This window comes from Triticum aestivum, chromosome 2B (genome assembly GCF_018294505.1).
Source record: "Triticum aestivum cultivar Chinese Spring chromosome 2B, IWGSC CS RefSeq v2.1, whole genome shotgun sequence".
NCBI classification, from domain to species: domain Eukaryota; kingdom Viridiplantae; phylum Streptophyta; class Magnoliopsida; order Poales; family Poaceae; genus Triticum; species Triticum aestivum.
In genome coordinates this window covers 265,284,273-265,297,032 of record NC_057798.1, presented here as the reverse complement: position 1 = coordinate 265,297,032, position 12,760 = coordinate 265,284,273, and positions in this window count along the sequence as shown.

The following is a 12,760-nucleotide window of genomic DNA, read 5'->3' as shown; positions in this document are numbered from 1 at the left end:
CCACCGGCGGCCTGGTACGACCCATCTTCACCAGCAAACACTCAAGGCCCTCCCGAGGGGCCAAGCCTCGCGAGGCGGATGACGCAAGACCTCCTCAGGGGAGGCCTCAGTAGGCTGGCTCGCGAGGAGCGGAGAGATCAAGGCAAGGGGCACCTCATGAGGTTCCCGTGACGTGAGGCGTGACAACCAAGGCCAGGCGGGCGCCAGCTGGAGCAGAGTACCCGTTGCCTATTTGGTTCTAAAGGGGCAAGCACAGGCGAGGAGTCCCGAGGCATCGGGCAAAGGTTTCCATATCGGTGCAACGAGACCAAGACCAGCAGGACGGCAGGACGGAGGTCATCGCAGAGCCCATGACGGCGTCACCACTAGAGCCTTTTGCAGGCGAAGACCACCTTTTGTCAGGATAGCTTGTACTAGCTGTCCCCCTTCAAATTGGCCGTTGTGGGATTCCTTCCCACCTAATATTTGGGGAGAGGACCCGGGCCTCTATAAATAGGACTAGCCACCACCGTAGGAGGCGGGGGGGTGGGGGATCCAGCCCCAAGGGATCATTTAGATCATCCTCTACAACACAAGCTCACCGAGCTCTAGAACACCTCTCCTCAGGAGGCTGTTCTTCCCTTGTACTTGTTCATCCCAAGCCTACAAGGCAATCCACCATACCACACTGGAGTAGGGTATTACACCACATCGGTGGCCCGAACTAGTATATACTCTTGTGTCCCCTATTCTTCGAGTTTGACGTGCTGAGCTTTGAGATCATGGTGAGAGAGCGAGCTAGAGGGAGGGAGAGATCTTCGTGTGCACCCTAGTGTTCGAACCATAAGGGTTTTGTCGGAACCCGAAATCAAACACTGCCCTGGCAGAATCACTAAGTGAGGCCCCCTTCAATAAGAAAGAGGTCCATAAACGCAAGGAGGTGCTAGCGCTGGAGGTCTTGGAGCGCAACCTAGAGCTTGAGCGTCTGGACGTGAGGGAGTGTCAGGTAGCCACGGCTGAGGACGCCGTCGCTACACGGGAGGCCAAGATCCAGGAGGAGGTCGACTAGAGGGTGGTGAAGCTTCGCGTGGCTCTCACCGACAAGTACCACCTAAAGTTGGAGCTCCTGGAGGCCGAGGTCGAGGGCAGTACTGTCGGTGTAAAAACCGGCGGATCTCTTGTAGGGGGTCCTGAACTGTGCATCTAGGGTCGATGGTAATAGGAGACGGGGGACACGATGTTTACCCAGGTTCGGGCCCTCTTGATGGAGGTAATACCCTACTTCCTGCTTGATTGATCTTGATGAATATGAGGATTACAATAGTTGATCTACCACGAGATCATAATGGCTAAACCCTAGATGTCTAGCCTGTCTGATTATGATTCTCCCCTATGGACTAAACCCTCCGGTTTATATAGACATCGGAGGGGCCTAGGTTTGTACAGAGTCGGTTTACAAAGTAAGGAATCTAGATATCTGAATAGCCAAGCTTGCCATCCACGCAAAGGAGAGTCCCATCCATACACGGGAAGAAGTCTTCTGTCTTGTATCTTCATAGCCCAATAGCTCGAGGACCCCTTAATCTAGGAATTCTTCAGTAGCCCCTGAACCAGGCTTCAATGATGATGTGTCTGGCGCGCAGATTTTCTTCGGCATTGCAAGGCGGGTTCCTCCTCTAAATACTCTAAAACAGCCTTCGAACACAAAAAACGTCCGGCTCTGCAAAACAAGTATCACACACACACGCAGAGAGTATAATATTTTCACGAGTCGAATCCACTGACAGCTTTTGTAGCGTGACATCACGTCGCTTCCCGGTCATTATTTCGAACCGTTCTTTCTGCCTCCCGCTCCTTGTTGCAAGATGCGGTTTTATTGGCACGTCTTGTCAAAGTAGATATCGTGTCCCCTTATTGCGGGATTCTCATCAATACGGGCGTGGGTAATCCAACCGCGCCTCTCAACATGGCCCTTGGGGAATAGGCGAGTTTTAAGGCGAGTGGGGAGGCGGTTGATATTCGCAGCCTTTATAAAGGGATAAGGATTTCACCTTCTCACCCACGCCTTCTTCCTCTCTACCCATCCATTCTCGAGCTCCAGCGCCCAAGCTTCCATCCTTTCCACCTCAAAAAAGTACTCCCGCCATGTCTGGAGCGTAGGGTAAGTGGATGGTTTCCTCCGTCAAGGAGAAGGACATCACCAAGCTCCGGGAGGCTGGGTACTTAGCCTAGGAGATCGCCCACCGGCTTCCCGCACAGGGGCAGATCATCCCCACCGCAGAGCCCCATGAGAGAGTGGTACTCATCCCCCACTTCGTCCGTGGATTGGGATTCCCTCACCACCCATTTGTCCGCGGGCTCATGTTCTATTACGGGCTGGATTTCCACGGTCTGGCCCCCAACTCCTTCCTCAACATCTCGGCATTCATTGTCGTGTGCAAGGCCTTCCTCCGCATACCACCCCACTTCGGATTGTGGTTAAAGATCTTCAATGTGAAGCCGAAGGTGGTGGGTGGTCAACACGCGGAGTGCGGAGGTGCCATTGTGAGGAAGATTCCCAACGTCACATGGCCAAAAGGTACCTTCGTGGAGATTGTCAAAGAGTGGCAACAGCAGTGGTTCTACACCACAGAGCCGCGCGGCGCCACCAGGGCCGCGGCTCCCGAATTCCAGCCCAGAGCCCCAATGCGGCTCACCTCCTGGCTAGAGAAGGGCCTGGACTGGTCTTCATCGGACGAGCTGACAGCGCTCCAGGCATGCATCAGGAGCATGGTAGACAAGAACATCAAGATTGTTAATGTGATCCAGGTGATGCTTGTTCGCCGGATCCTTCCGTGCCAAAGCCGGACTTGCCATTTGTGGGAGTTCGATCAGGCCAAGCACCAGACCTTGCTGTAGTTCTTCGGCACTACGCACGAAGACATCTGGAAGGTGCTTTTCAAGTCCAACGAGACATGGCCGAAGACGACCAAGGACCGCGGGCACGACTGAGGGAGTCCTGGACTAGGGGGTGTCCGGATAGCTGAACTACCATCATCAGCCGGACTCCAAGACTATGAAGATACAAGATTGAAGACTTCGTCCCGTGTCCGGATGGGACTTTCCTTGGCGTGGAAGGCAAGCTTGGCGATACGGATATGTAGATCTCCTACCATTGTAACCGACTCTGTGTAACCCTAGCCCTCTCCGGTGTCTATATAAACCGGATGGCTTTAGTCCATAGGACGAACACCAATCATACCATAGGCTAGCTTCTAGGGTTTAGCCTCCTTGATCTCGTGGTAGATCTACTCTTGTAACCCACATCATCAATATTAATCAAGCAGGACATAGGGTTTTACCTCCATCAAGAGGGCCCGAACCTGGGTAAAAACATCGTGTCCCTCGTCTCCTGTTACCATCCGCCTAGACGCACAGTTCGGGACCCCCTACCCGAGATCCGCCGGTTTTGACACCGACATTGGTGCTTTCATTGAGAGTTCCTCTGTGTCGTCACCGATAGGCTCAATGGCTTCTTCGATCATCATCAACGACGCCGTCCAGGGTGAGACCTTCCTCCCAGACAGATCTTCGTATTCGGCGGCTTTGCACTGCGGGCCAATTTGCTTGGCCATCTAGAGCAGATCGAAAGTTACGCCCCGGGCCGTCAGGTCAGATTTGGAAGTTTGGACTTCACGGCTGACATCCGCGGGGACTTGATCTTCGACGGATTCGAGCCACAGCCGAGCGTGCCGCACTGTCACGTCGGGCATGATTTAGCTCTGCCGCCGGACAGTACCCTGGAGGCCGCACTCGAAACCACTCCGATCTTCAATTCGGAGCCAGCTCCGCAGATCGAGGATGGATGCCTAGACACCGCCTCGGGGGCTGCAACCTCTACGGCGATAGAGCCGAACACTGACTTCGTCCCTCATAAAGCTCGTGACTCCAAGGTGCCGGACTCCGAACCTCCCGCGCCCGCCCCGATCGAATCCGACTGGGCGCCGATCATGGAGTTCACCGCAGCGGACGTCTCTCAACACTCACCTTTCGGCGACATCTTGAGTTCGCTAAAATACCTCTCGTTATCAGGAGAGACCTGGCCAGATTGTGGTCAGGACGGCTGGGATGCGGACGACGAAGAAATTCAAAGCCCACCCACCACCCACTTGGTAGCCGCTGTCGACGATTTAACTGACAGGCTAGACTACGACTCCGAGGACATCGACGGTATGGACGACGATGCCGGGGACGACCAAGAACCAGCGCCTAAAGGGCGCAGGAAAGCCACCCCATCCCACAACGTATGCATGGTGGACACACCAAAAGGAAGCGACAATGAGGAAAAACGGGACGTGGCGAAGGACAACTCCCCCAACAGACAAACAAAGCGGCGACGCAAGCGCCGCCCGAAGACCGGCATCGACAAAAATGGTACCCATATGGACCCGGCCCTAGAGCAGGGCGAAGCAGTGGACGACGCACACGTCAACAAGCAGCCAGCCGGACATGAACCGGACAAGCAACCCATCCCCGGCGAAGATGATCTCACATCACCAGAGCATATGAATCTCCATAACAGGCTCGTCGCCACTGCAAGAAGTTTGAAGAAGCAAAAGCGGAAGCTCAAAACAGCGAAAGACACACTCAGAATGAGATGGAGCAAAGTACTCAACACCGCAGATAAATATGGCACTAGTCACCAGACAAAGAGCTACCCGAAGCGCAAGTTGTTGCCCGAATTTGACGAGGAGGCCTTCGAGCCCCCGCAGTCAAAAAAGAAAGGGGCCGCCTGGCCGGATAGATGACCAGATGACAGGCCAAGAGCAACACGGGGCGCCACACACAAGCCAGCACATGATCAGCATAAAGATCTTCAGAAAAAGGATAAACCGGCCAGGTCTATCTATGGGCCAAAAAAGAAGACTCCAGGAAGTAACACAACCACCGAGCATTTGAAGACAACGGCACACCCAAATACAGGGGCGCCGCACACCCACTATGTTTTACCGACGAGGTACTGGATCATGGATTTCCAGCGGGATTTAAACCCATAAACATAGAGGCATACGACGGAACAACAGACCCCGGAGTCTGGATTGAGGATTATATCCTACACATACACATGGCAAGAGGAGACGATCTCCATGCCATAAAATACCTTCCCCTCAAGCTCAAAGGGCCGGCCCGGCATTGGCTTAAAAGCCTCCCAGAAAATACGATTGGGAGTTGGGAAGAGCTTGAGGATGCGTTTCGAGCAAATTTTCAGGGGACTTATGTCCGGCCTCCGGATGCAGATGATTTAAGTCACATAACTCAACAGCCAGGAGAATCAGCACGCAAATTCTGGAACAGGTTGCTCACTAAAAAGAACCAAATAGTCGACTATCCGGACGCTGAAGCCTTAGCAGCCTTCAAACACAACGTCCGAGATGAATGGCTCGCCAGACACCTCGGCCAGGAAAAACCAAGAACAATGGCCGCACTAACAAGTCTCATGACCCGCTTTTGCGCGGGGAAGACAGCTGGTTGGCTAGATGCAGCACCAGCGACCCAAGTACATCCGAAATCAGGGATGGAAATGGGAAATCACGACGCAAAAAAGATCAGCGCCGGAATAAGGAGAATGGCCCAAATAGTACGGCGGTCAACGCCGGATTCAAAAGCTCTCGGCCGAACAACAAAACACTGCCCTTAAAGGATAACAGTGACGAGCTATCCAACCTCAACAAGATCCTGGATAGACTGTGTCAAATACACGGTACCTCCGGGAAGCCTGCAAACCATACCCACAGAGATTGTTGGGTCTTCAAGCAGTCCGGCCGACTTAACGCCGAACACAAAGGGCTCGACACACCAAGCGAAAGTGACGAAACCCAAAAGCAGCGCTCCGGAAACCAAAAGACTTTCCCATTAGAAGTCAAAACAGTGAACTCACTTCACGTGATAACACGCAGCGCGGCCCCTGCTATACCAGGACACCGTCCACAGACTGGGGATAGAACCCACCAAAATTCGCTATAGCAAGCACTTCCTTCAAAGGAGTGACGCCAGGCCTTTTCAGCCAATTTTACAGGCTCTGTACCACTAGGGGTCGTGTTCGGTTCATCCGACAACCTCCGTCGCGAAAAGCTCACCCTCCATCGCCCCATTTAGCAGTAGCCCTTAAGCACTACTGGGGCGTGCAGCTTTCGCCCGCTTTAATGTAATACCACATTACGCGTCTCTTACGCTTAAAAATGCCCGGTCCACGCGGCATATTCTTAAAACTCTAGGTGTCTCTCGAGCACGAAGAATGTGCGGCTGCCTAGACAGCCACACATTATTCCGACCTTGCAGGTCAAAGCCCCTAAAAACAGGTCATTTAGACCTTGGACATGGTTAGACGAGTCCGGCGTAACTTAACAAGGGGCTTCCCAGCCGCATACCCCTTTTTTTAGGGGGCCGTGCGCATAAATGATGAAAGCTAATAAAGCTCAACTTTCTTCATCTTCCAAATTATACTTTATTTTGATACACTTTTTGCACGATATTTCTTAGAAACTAAGTCCTTCTCTTTTACAGATGAAGCACGTGCTACACCCGTCCAGGATACAACACAACGGAGACACAGGCGCAGACGTGCAGTAGGGACCCGTTGCAAGGATTCTTTTCAGATTAAGACCCTGCGTAAACCTTTCTCACTGTCTCTTGTTGATACACATCCCCCGGTTTCCTACCAGAGCCGAGGAGGAGGCTGGCGTTTTGGCATCGGCCGCGTCAGAAGTTCCCGCCTGTACCTGGACACTAGGGGCTTAGGGCTTTATTCTGCCCGATATCATAAAGACCGAACACCTCAGGGAGTGTTCGCCGTCTCGAGTTAGGCCTTATATGCATCAGCTCCGAATCATGTCTTTGGTCAAATGTTGGGTTTGCCCGGCTCCTGTGTTTTGCTGCCTTACGTTCCGTATCATCGGCTAACGCGGCACCAGGAGAACTACTGCGATTGTGCCCCGGTTCGGCCGGGAGAGCACCTCAGTAGAGAAAGCCGAAAACTGACTGTCATGATATAGCGAGAGACTGGTCAACCACTCGATCGACCATTGGAATGTTTAGAATTCCTCCGCTTTGACGAAGGACCGCTTCCCGGTCAGGCACATACGCGCCCCAAGTTCGGAGAAGCGCGGTGCCATCAGGGGCTATATAGTAGCCCCACATTCGAGCTCCTATGGCTAAGTGAAAGTGATAAAGCATTATAGTCCGGTTGCCTAGTTTGCTATGCTATCACCTCCTTAAAAGGACCAAGACGTTGGATTAAGTGTGAAAAAGCGTTTTTCTTTTTGCAAACACCCCCGCACCATGTGCGTGGGGGCTGAAGCCAAAGACTGCCATCTTTCAGATTATACATACATATACGGCCGCACAGGAGATAGTTCAATACTTGAACACACAAGTATAAAAAGTCATTGCATTATAAACATGATCTTAGAAATCATACATGTCATTCAAACATAACATCTTTCGAGCACTGCGACTCTATTATACGAGCGCCCTGCAGGACTTCCTCAAAGTAATGCTCGTGGGGAATCGGCTTTTGTCCGAACCCCGGGATGCAACAGCGGTGGCATCCATCTCCGCCCAGTATGTTTTACCACGGGCGAGAGCCATCCGCGCACCTTCTATGCATGCCGACCGCTTCATCGCCTTAATATGCGGCACTGCCCCAGGGAATTGCTGCAACAAGCCAAAATAACTCTTCGGCTTGGGCCTTTTCGGCCACAGATGAGTTACCACATCTGTCATGGCCAGTCCGGACAATCTATTCAGCTCAGCCCACTCAACCAGCCGATCACTCAACGGAAGTGGACGCTCCGGACTATGGAATTGAGACTAGAAAAGCTCTTCCATTTCATGATCCTCCTGGCTTCGAAAGTGCATGACTGCGTCAGCCGCACTCGCCGCCAAGTCCAGATAAGGATCCTCCGCACCGTACAATCGGCCTAGCTGAGCATACTTCGGATCCATGAACTTCCTACGTAGCATAAAGGGCTTTCCAGCCACAATGTCTCCGACCTGACGCAGTTCCTCCTTCATAGCCCGCATCGCACTACGGGCATCCTTGGCCTCGGCATCGGCCTTGTTCAGGTCCTCTTGCTCCGCTCGGCGTTCTCCTTCAAGAACTTCCAGGCGGTCGGTAGCAACTCTTAATTTCATGGCCATTCCAACCATCTCCTCCCTGCTTCAGCAGTGAGCAGCCTTCTCGGCTTCTAGCCCTTCCGATGCCTTCAAGGCAGCCGCCTCGCTTTTTCTGGCTTGTTCCTTGGCCCGAGCAAGTTCTGCTCGAAGGTCCTCCACAGCAGCAGCACCATCTGCATCTAAGCATACAATTTGTAAGGAATGGGCGTCAGCTCCCTTACTAACCAACCGCGGGGCAACCACATACCTTGTGACTCATCAAGTCGTCTATTGACCAGCGAGATGTCCGCATCTGCAGCGTCGAGTTGCTTCTTTAGCTCGGCAAATTCATCAGTCCGGCTGGCCACTGAACGTTCCGCCACCTGCATGGGAAAGGCGACAGTTAATAACCGAGATTATGATCCTAGGCACGCTATCGTTATTCGACAGCATACCAAGTCTCGGGGGCTACTATCTATACAGGGCGCACTTCATGTGCAAAACTGTCAACAGGTATGTCATTTTTTGCGTACCTCAAATCCCGTCAGTAAACTTCCGGCGGCCTCATACAACCCGGTTTCGGCGGACGAGATCCTCTCAATCACATCAGCCATTAATGTGCGGTGATCTTCTGAGATGGACGCCCTCTTAAGCAAATCCTGAAGCTCCACCGGCCGTACTCCAATGGGCGCCGAACTCTCCGGTCCCGCCGGATTCGGGGAGACCCTCCGCGATGACACCTCAGGGTCGTCCGCCCCGCACGACGGAGCGGCAGATGAACGCGTTTCGCTTTCCATCATCTCCGGATGAAGGTCTCCCGAAGATGAGCTGTGCTGAGATGGGCTGGGATCCGAACTACAAGGTAAAAACTTCGTTACCTTTAGACATTAAGCAGGGGTGTCTGATAATTATAAAATCCCCCTTTTCACTTACGGCTCGTTAGAGGGATGATTCGTCCGAGGAGACAGTACGGCCGGGGCGCTTTCTGGTGCAGGACCTTCCGGTACAGATTTCTTTCCCCGTTTTGAGGCCTTGGCCTCCGGGTCTTCGGAAGCGTTCCTCTTCTCCCCCTGGAAGGAGGGACTCTCGGTTCCTCCCTTACTAAACGCCTCCTTGGCAGAGGTGACAGTTTCCCCGTGCCCCCCTTCGCCCTCATTCGAAGGTGCAACCTCCAACATTTTGATTAACACGGGATCCTGTGTGGTCTCAGGGAGGGGGGCCGGACACCGTATCAGTTTTGCTTGTGCTATCCACTCCTGTCCAGGGATAGCTGGTTAAAAGGCAAGCTCACGATAAATAAATGGATGGTGTGTCCGGACACAGGGCTACTTACTTGAGTATCCGGGCGATTGCAGCTTAGGCCAGCGTCCTCGGTCAATTCCGGATGCGTCTCTTGCGATCCGAAGAACAGTTTATACATCTCCATGGGAGTCAAACCCATGAAGTGTTGAAGAGCTCGCGGCCCCTCCGGATTAAATTCCCACAGGCGGAGGGGGCGACGTTTGCAGGGCAGTAGGTGCCGGATCAACATGACCTGCACCACTGCGACCAGATTGATCTCCCTTTCTTGGAGGCCTCGAATCCGGTCCTGCAGCAGGGGGACGTCTTTGGGCGGCCCCCAGTCACGCCCCTTGTTGACCCATGACATCAGCTGTTGTGGAGGGATCGAGTGAAAGACGGGCGGCGACTTCTGCCTGCTGCCCCGAGGAGCGGTGATATAAAACCACTCCTGTTGCCACAAGCTGAGCTCCTCTTGGAAAGAGCCCTTGGGCCATGGAGCTTCGGCCCTCTTGCTTATAACCGCCCCGCCGCACTCTGCCTGACGCCCCTCAATCATCTTCGGCTCCACGTTGAAGGTTTTGAGCCATAAGCCGAAGTGAGGGGTAGTGCGGAGGAAGGCTTCACAGACGATAATGAATGATGAGATATGGAGGATGGACTCCGGAGCCAGGTCGTGGAATTCCAGCCCATAGTAAAACATGAGCCCCCTCATGAAGGGATCCGTCGGGAAGCCTAAACCCAGACGGAAGTGAGACATGAACACGATGATCTCGTCAGGCTCGAGAGTTGGGATAACTTGCCCTCGGGCAGGCAGCCTATGCGAAATCTCGTAGGTTAAATACCTGGCATCTCTCAGCTTTAGCACGTCCTCCTCCGTGACGGAGGAGGGCATCCACCGGCCTCGTAGATCAGGACCGGACATTGTCGAGGATCGAAGGTACCTGAATTCGGAGCCCTGAGTGTTGGAACTCAGGGAGAAGGGCAGATTCGATAGAGGATTGAATAAAAAGAACGGGCCTTGGTCTCATTATAAAGAGGAAGAATACCAAGAGCCGTCCCCGTGACCGTTTGGAACCCGCCTTCGATGGAGGGGGCGTGGCAACGGGCGCGGTTGGGTTACCCACGTCCGTATTGATGGGAATCCCGGAATAAGGGGAACACGATCTCTGCTTCGACAGGCGTGCCAAGGAAACCGCCTCGCTAAACGCGCTGAGGTGGAACAATAGAAACAATTCGAGTAAAGGCTTGGAAGTGGTGTGACGTTACGCCACAGAATACGTCAGCAGATTGATCTTGTGTAATATTATTCTCTCTACGGTGGTATGTGGAATTTATTTTTGCAGAGCCAGACACTATCCTGGTGTTCACAATCTTCTATAAATTATTCGGAGGAGGAACCCGTCTTGCAATGCCGAAGACAATATGCGCGCCGGACTCGTCGTCATTGAAGCCTGGTTCAGGGGCTACTGAGGGAGTCCCGGACTAGGGGGTGTCCGGATAGCCGAACTACCATCATCGGCCGGACTCCAAGACTATGAAGATACAAGATTGAAGACTTCGTCCCGTGTCCGGATGGGACTTTCCTTGGCGTGGAAGGCAAGCTTGGCGATACGGATATGTAGATCTCCTACCATTGTAACCGACTCTATGTAACCCTAGCCCTCTCCGGTGTCTATATAAACCGGATGGCTTTAGTCCATAGGACGAACAACAATCATACCATAGGCTAGCTTCTAGGGTTTAGCCTCCTTGATCTCGTGGTAGATCTACTCTTGTAACCCACATCATCAATATTAATCAAGCAGGATGTAGGGTTTTACCTCCATCAAGAGGGCCCGAACCTGGGTAAAAACATCGTGTCCCTCGTCTCCTGTTACCATTCGCCTAGACGCACAGTTCGGGACCTCCTACCCAAGATCCGCCGGTTTTTACACCGACAACGACCTAGCCCATCCCGCCAGTTCGGTAAGTTTTTCGTATTTCAAGGTGTATCCTTTACTTGCATACTAAAGGAAGATGTCTAAGCTTCCCAATTTGTTTTTTCAGGGCTCGACAAAGAAGGTGGAGTGGATCCAATGTCCGGCTCCGCTGCTCGAGGAGCCAGCCATCCCGCTTCTGACAAAGATGCTGGTTCCGGCACCCTACCAGGCGCCGGAGAAGAAGGCCAAGAAGAAGGCCAATGAGACTAGGAGTGGCCTCCGTCGTAAGGGCACTTCGGACGCGGTGTCCGAAGACGCCAAAACTCACTCCTCCGCCATCGAGGACGACGACGAGGAGGAAGAGAGCAAATCCCCCGCTGAGGGGGGAAGGAAGAAAAGGACGGCCACCATGCATCTAGGGGCAGAGGCGTCCAAGAAGGGGAGGGCCTCCCTCGCGGATAACTCCGCGTGGGACATCGATAGCAGCTCGGAGTGACGCCCGAGGGATAAGCCCCTGGCCGAATCATGAGTACTCCAAGGCACTGACGCATTCATATATCCAGCCTCTTTACTTCACGGTTTTAACATGCTGAATCATGCACTTGCAGTCTGGCTCGCTCCAACCTCGAGCTATCATTATCTTCGGGGAATTCGCTGGATCCGAAGGTCATGGACAACAGGTCCCTTCCGTGCCTCCTCTCCTCGGACTATGGAAGATGCTAAAGTGTTGTCCTGAAGGACCCACCCGGCTCAGGGGAAGGCACAGGAAGCCGTCACGGTGGCGCCAGAGGATGATACCTCAGCCTCCGGACATATGGGGGAGCAGATCCCCATGGAAACTGGCGATGGGGGCCATATCCAATTCGGCCCCCAGCCGAATACAGTTCCGGATACCTATACAGCTCCGGAACCAGGCAAGCAGCCTCCTTCGCAAGAAGGGGGTGTGACAATTCCGCCGGTGACCTCTGTCTACCCAGAGGCACCGGACACTCTACTATAAGCGCTGTGAAGTGCTTCCATTATTGAGGAACACCGTACCCTTATGGGTATGGTGGTTGAGAGGATTCAGTCTGTGAAGAGCGGACTGACGGAAGCCTGCACAAGCCTTCTAACAGGCTTTGAGGTATGAAATGCAATTTGTGCAGAAGGAATGCCATAGTATAGACTGTAGCCCCTGAGACACTGTCTGATGTTCGAAAAGAAAAGCCGGACAGAGGATCAAGTAATTTTTGCAGGAGACTAACCATATGTGTCTTTATGAATAAGCAGGCGTAGTTGCTGGCTGCGACCTCCCATTCTACCAAAGTCTCTGGAGTGAAGCAGAGTTTGGAGTGGACCGAGGAGAGCTCGGCCGCGCGAAAAAACAGCTGGAGGACACTCAAGGTACACAATGACCTTGTGTAGATTCAGAAAGGATGAATGATTTGTGTTGACCATAGTGCCATGGT